The following is a 7,303-nucleotide window of genomic DNA, read 5'->3' on the forward strand; positions in this document are numbered from 1 at the left end:
CATTTAATTGTGATAGAAATGAATTTGGGCATCTGTTTCCCCATGGTTCTGGCAAGGGCAATGCCTGTCCTATGCCTTTCTTAATGAATTTTGGTTCTAACCTGTCCTTCACGGATTGACAGTGCCTTGCTACTGGTCCTTTGTTGGGTGAGCAGGTGGTCATTGCAGAGGTGGGTGTTGCAGAGGGTGTTTCTTCTTCACCACTTTCTTCCTCCACTTCATCTGTATACTCATATACTTGCTCATCCCATTGTTGGCTGGTGGTGTTATACCAATAGCCTATTGGGTTGTAATTCTGCATTATCATAAGTGCAAACCAAGATCTTGGGTAGGTGACATTCATGGCCATACCACAAGTAAATGTGGGCAGCAATTCATCCTCTTCATGGAAATCATAATATCTGATGACCATAGTCTTGTATTTGTTGTTGACCTTAAGGGTCACTGTCTTGGTTTGTTCAAATGATTTCCATACTGATGAGTATAGGGCCATATTGTTTGTTTTATTTGCCCAGATCTCAATCCAATGACATTTCAGAGGATTCTGCTCATCATCGTTAGTGGCATTTTGTGTCATGTCAGCCATGAAGGTTTTTGTGTGAAAGGAGTGTCCTATTGCCTTCCTGTATTGATCGCATCCTGAGAACCATTGGTACTCGATGCAGTAGGCATATTTCTGCCAAAAACTGTGAAAGATATTTGTTAGATATGACCAATCTCTAAAATCCATCCAGTACTGTGGGAATCGGTTGGTGATATTTACCAAGGCTCTTTCTGTAGCGTAACTGATGTTGACTGTTGGCATGGGTAAGCTACTACCACTTCCTGTTACTGCCACCTGTCCTATGAGGATAAGGTGTGTAACCAGCAGAAGGTAACATTGAATACCTTTCCTATATTGTGATTTGTGGATACATTCCACATTGTTGGGCATATGTCCCATTGCCAATCTGCGATGGGCAGTATGCCCCACAGAAGTATGGCTATTTGGAGACATGCCAAAAGCAATATTTTTATAATTTTGTTCCATGACCACATATTGCATTAGGCTATATTTTCTAATGTGGTGATCTTTAAATCTCCTTTACCTTGAGTTATCCAGGCCGTGTTTCCCGTTCCTTGGGCTATGATTTCGGCTTTGGACAATTCGTTAGTTTTCTTATTCCTGTGGACACATGTATATGGCCTAATTAGTTCCTTATCCTGCTCCTTGGGGTATTCTATTTGTAATTGGATTCCCCATGCTTCCTCCTGTGTGCCTGGTCCCCCTGGTTCCAGTTACTCCCAGTGTTGGAACAGATGTTGGTTCCTGCTCACCACTGATCCTGGGTTTGTCAGAGCGCCTGGGAGTTCCTACACCATTTCTTAAACGAATGTAACCTGTTCTCTGTGGACTGAGAATGAAGTCACTCACTCAAGTCAAATAGCTTTGACCATAGCAGGAAGTCTGTATCCAAAATCGAGCCTACAATTCATTTCTTGGTGCAGCAGAACTATCAACTCTCAGCTTAGCTACAATGGAGGTAAAATCCTTTGGTGATGTGAGGGTCATTGAAATACAGCTTTATTACAATGAAATCCAATGTCTAAAACTTGTTCTTATTTTGAGCTTGTACCACAGTAAGAGCCAAGATTTTAAACTCTACTAAATACAAAACAAACAAAAAGACTTTATATATTCATGTTCATTTAAGAAAATACTAGTAGTGGTGTATTATTTTTAAGTATACAGTTAATATGGTGGAGTTATTTAAAATTAATATTGAGAAAAATGTATTTTCACTATTTCTGTAGACAAGCAATAACATAAGTCTGTTAAATTGATTGTTGTTTTATATCAAACAACTTTTATAATACTTATTGTTATAATATTTTATAAATTTTAAGGAATATGAGAAAAAAGATATTATAGATATTGAAGGGGGGTCTTTGGAAGGAGTGGTGGTACAAGGAAACAAGGATGTGATTCAATTCTATTTACTTAAAGTGTGTTTTTAAATGTTAACAAATTCAGATGAATTGAAATCATGTAACTTTTCTCATCATAATGCAATAAAAGTTTAAAAAAAAATCCTACATCCCATAGAGGTCGGATAGCCAAAATATATAAGGAACTCTAGAAGTTATACTCAAAAATCCAAATAACCCAATTAAAAAGTTGGGTACAGAGCATTCATAACAGAGGAATCTCATTGGATGAAAAGCATTTAAATAGGTGTTCAACATCCTGAGTCATGGGGAAATTGCAAAATCATCCTGAGATTCCACCTTCCAACAATGGCTATCATCAAAATCTCAAGCAACAGCACATGCTGGTAAGGATGTGGAGTAAAGAGAACACTCCCCCATAAATGGTAGGATGCAAACTGGTGCAACCACTCAGGAAATCAGTCTGGTGGTTCCTCAGAAAATTGGAAATAGTTCTCCAAAAGACCCAGGCATACCGCCCCTGGCCATATACTCAAAAGATGTTCCACCATATCACAAGGACACCACCATGTTCATAGCAGCCTTATTCATAATAGCCAGAATCTGGAAGCAACCCAGATGCCCCTCAACTGAAGAATAGATACAGAAAATGTGATTTATTTACACAATGGAATACTATTTAACTATTAAAACAAGGACATCATGAATTTTGCAGGCAAATGTATGAAACTAGAACATATCATCCTGATTGAGGAATTTATGAAAACCTGTGTTTCCATTCATGCAATCTCTATTTTCCAAGTTATCTTTTATGAATATTTTCTCATTACTAATATGCAATATGTTAATTCATCAAATTTTCTCCTCAAATGTATTTTCCTTTGCATCTCTACACAGGTCATTATGTCATTTTCAAAGATAAATTTTATTACTGGGTTTCATAACTTTTATGGTAGGAGGAGTTGTGAAATTACCATGAAGCTAGGTTTTATATAACTATGATGCATGTAGTTAGCACTTTTTTTTCTCAATAAAGAGTTTTGAAAACCAAAAAAAAGACTGTTAAATTGATTGTTGTTTTATATCAAACAACTTTTATAATACTTATTTTTATTGTTATAATATTTTATAAATTTTAAGGAATGTGACAAAAAAGATATTGTAGGTATTGAAGGGGAGGGCTCTGGGAGGAGCGGTGGTACAAAAGGGAAACAAGAATGTGACTCAATTCTATTTACTTAAAATATGTTTTTAAATGTTAACAAATTCAGATAAATTGAAATCATGTAACTTTTGTCATCATAATGCAATAAAAGTTTAAAAAAATAAAATAAAATAAATCTCTTTATACTGTGTGCTAAATATTAAGTATATTTCCTGTCTCTATTTAGATGGTCATATGCTATTTTCTTGTTTGTTCAATCAGTGTAACTGGGTTACATGAAAATGTAGATAATAAGTCAACTGTGAATCCCTAGGATACATATAATACTTTTATAATGTTAGTCCCAATACTCTTTTATTAAATTTGTTAGATTTAGTTTGCTGATATTTTGTTTGGGATTTCTGCATCTACGTATATGAAATATATTGACTGGTCAGGTCTTTTTATTAAACCAAAACAGTACTTTATTTTGTAAATTTTTATAAATTTTGAGGAATTATATAATAATATATATAATAATATATATATATATACACACATCTTTTTCAGCTGTTAAGTGTACAAGATGAAGAAAATTTTAGTTAGAAAGAGATGCATCTGGAAAATAATTTTCTTGAACTCCATGTACACGTTTCAAAACTGCTGAGTCCCAAGGCCATTTATGAACTCTAGGCCTGCCGGAATCATGTGCAGCATATTAAAACTACACTATTTGAATATCTTAATAATTCTGCATAAATCAGGTCAAGCAGTGTGTCAACCTATAAGGACTGTGCACTTTAACTGAACATGGCAATATATTCACTCTTTTGAACTTTACATCATCATTTGCTGTCAAACAATGAAGCAAATCCCAGTAGTATATACAAAAACAGCTTTGCAGCTACAGAGGACTGTTTCCCACACTGATTAATCCAGGCAGCTAACTGGTTTATGCGACTTTACTGGGGAAAAATAAGTCAATTACTAGGAGAGCCATTAGTTCATCACTCATCCATTGACAACTAACATCATTTGTTCAGCGCTATATTAAACAGTATTGGAAGATAGACTAATAGCTCCAAGCCTCCTAACAATTTGAATGAAAATTACAAAATGTTTTGAGACCCTATTTTGGGATACAAATGACTTCCAATTTCCATTCTCTGTAGAACAAGAACAGGTCATTCCTTTATTGATATGCATAAAATACATCACATTTTCTGTTCTGCTGATGCTAAAATTCAATTCTGCAGCCACATCAGTTATGAGCATAAAGTATGTCATGTGACCTCAAATCTCTAACAGTGGAAGGTTTAAACAAGAATGGATGCGGCTAGAATAACGCTGCTTCCTTTGATGTGACAGCTCAGCATCCATCTCCCTCCCCCTCAGATGGCTTCTTCAGCATGTTAGAGCAGGGAGGATTGGTTTAGTCTCATAACCAAGTAATAGTGAAGATATTGAACACATAATAAACATGCTCCAGTTTAAAAAAAAATTCTGAATCTTGGGCAACTGTTCTCTTGTAACTACTTTATAGTTTCTAAAAGCAGTTATTGTCCAAAACTGGAAGAACTTAAGTCTTCTCAGATGAGCATGTGAATGAATGGAGGGAGGTAAACAAAAAAGAAAATTAAGAAAGATGAGGTCTAAAAAAAAAAAAAAGATGAGGTCTGATAGGGGAGCAGCTGGATAAGAAAATCAAAAAAGGAGCAATAATTTCAAGTTTATTCCAGCTATAATGCAGATTATTCTGACATTAAGTTAGCATCACACAGCACACATCTGAGTCCTTTCCCGAGATATTCTGTTGTATCTCTGTCTCTTTATAGATCCGTGCAATCTCTGGCACTAGGAGGGGTTCTTCTGAGTTTGGATCACATAGCAGTGAACAAATGGATAAAAGAACTTAGAAAGCAGGAGACCACTGTGATCTTAGAATATCAAGACAAATGTTGCCGTTACTGTTAATATTTGGATGATAAATTCTTGTTGTAAATGCAACCTTAGGTGGTTTGAAAAGGGTAGTCTGTAGGAAAATGGATTGTCAAAAAGAATACAACACCTTGATATGGGCTGCCATTAGGTCCCATAATTGTGGCTTGCCAATGAAACATGTCATTTAACTGGACCTGCAGAATATTGTGCCAAATCACTAAGTTCCTTTTCAGCGTCATAGCCTGTGCTTTTTGCCGGGCTCCTCGCTATCCTGATATGTACTCATAAAGGTCCGGCCAAAACTCTTGATTATCTAGGCGTTAGGGAAGGATTGTCTCTTCTTCTCACACGTGCTCTGCCAGATACAGGCACATGCATGGCACAGCCACAAGATGTCCACTCTGATGGAACTGCTGCCAACTGCCACACTCGCCCCCTGCCCTGCCCCCATTCACCAACTCGCCTCGTGTCCATCAACGTCTCCATCACGAGCACAGGGAGAGCTGACAGTTGAAGGGGAGCAGTTTGCCTCCCTAGTCCATGCCGAGTGGATGCGCCATCTTCTTGCCATCTCTCTGTTGGAACAGCACGGTCTTACTAAATCTATCTTGGTAAGACTGGGGGGACAGGGGATGGAGGCGGGAGGACGGGAGATGGAGGTGGGAAGACGGGAGATGGAGGTTGGAGGACGGGAGATGGAGGCGGGTCATGGGCTTAGTGGGGGACTGGTCAGGTCTTAATTAGGTTTTAGAATGAAGATTGTTCCAGCTTTGTCAATTAAAAATAGAAGCAAATCTACATTTCCTTTAGTGTAACAGACACCTCAACATTAATGGAGTCACAAGGGATTTTGGAGTTCTGTACTTAGAAATCTGGACCAAAGACCAAAGACCAGTTTGTTTCTCCTTCTTCTCCCTCTTCCTCTACCCCTCCCTCTCCTTCTCCCTGTCTCTCTCTTACCCACACATACACACACACATACACACACACACACACACACACACAGAGGAAGAGAAACTGAGGCAAAGAAATTGGCTCTCATGGCTCTTATAAAATTCATAGACAAACTTAGGTAAAAGTTAGTGTCCTTGTCCTGAGTCCAAAACATGCAGGAAAGGGCAGGCTAGGAAAATGGGTACACCTTATATGCTTCACTCCTGTGAAAGAATTCTTTTCTCTTTAGCGAATTCTGGTCTCTGCTCTTAAAGCCTTCAGCTGATTGGGTGATGCTCATGCACAATATGGAAAGCAATCTGCTTTAAAGTATACTGATTCTAAATATTAATCATATGTAAGAGTTACTGTCACAGAAATGTTCTAGGTAATATATGACCAGACAACTGGGTTCCATAGCCTAGCCAAGTCGACATAAGATTAACCAATACAATTCTTTCTCTTGTTTAGGTTTATTTTTATTATTTTTACAATTGTGTGTTTGTGCCATTGTGTACATGTGTAATTGTGTATAAGAATATGAGCACAGGTGCCAGCAGAAGCCAGAGATGCTTGGATCACCCTGGAGCTAGAATTCCAGGCTATCGTGAACCATCTGACATAGGTGCAAGGAATTGAACTCAGGTCTTCTGCAAGAGCAGTATGTGCTGTTAATTGGTGAATCATCTCCCCATGCCCTCCTCCTTGTCTTCATTTTCTCTTCCTCCTCTGCTCTTCTGCCACCTCCTCTTCCCCCGTCTCTTTCTCCTCCTCCTTCATTTGTAAAGAATTTCATAATTTTACTTCTTAGATTTAGAACTATCTCAAATTTGTTTTTAAATATGATATGAAGTAAGGCCCAACTTCATTCGTTTACATGTGGTCTTCCAGTTGTCCCTGAACCATTTATTAAAGCTATTTTTTTTGCATGGAATGGTCATGGTACCTGTGTAGAAAATTAGCTTTTACACTGACCCTAAAGGTCTGTTCTTATGCCAGTTCCATGACTATTTTTCATTACTGTAGCTTTGTATACAATTTTAAAAACAGAAACTGAGTCATTTAACTATTCTTTCTCAAGATTATTTTTTTGACTCCTGGGGGAACTTTGTGTATCATTTCTGCAAAAAGGGCCCTTGGGGTTTGGGTCGGGATTATAGAGCATCTCTACAGAATCTATAGTTGCTTTGATAATGTTGCCATATTAGCATCAACCCCTCCAATCATGAACAGGGAACATCTTATTTACTAGTCACCTTCCACATCTTGTAGTTTTGCATCTCATGCTGTAGCTACCTTTGAATAACCCCACCTACTATCACTTTTACACTATGATTAGGATTACAACATATCAAG

General features: G+C 37.6%; 1 pseudogene; it reads right to left on the reverse strand.

Moving 5' to 3' along the window:
- Positions 1-4,846: 4,846 nt before the first annotated feature.
- LOC116070664 lies at positions 4,847-5,419 on the reverse strand (annotated as a pseudogene).
- Between the last annotated feature and the right edge of the window lie 1,884 nt (positions 5,420-7,303).

Source organism: Mastomys coucha, unplaced genomic scaffold, assembly GCF_008632895.1.
Source record: "Mastomys coucha isolate ucsf_1 unplaced genomic scaffold, UCSF_Mcou_1 pScaffold22, whole genome shotgun sequence".
Lineage (NCBI taxonomy): Eukaryota > Metazoa > Chordata > Mammalia > Rodentia > Muridae > Mastomys > Mastomys coucha.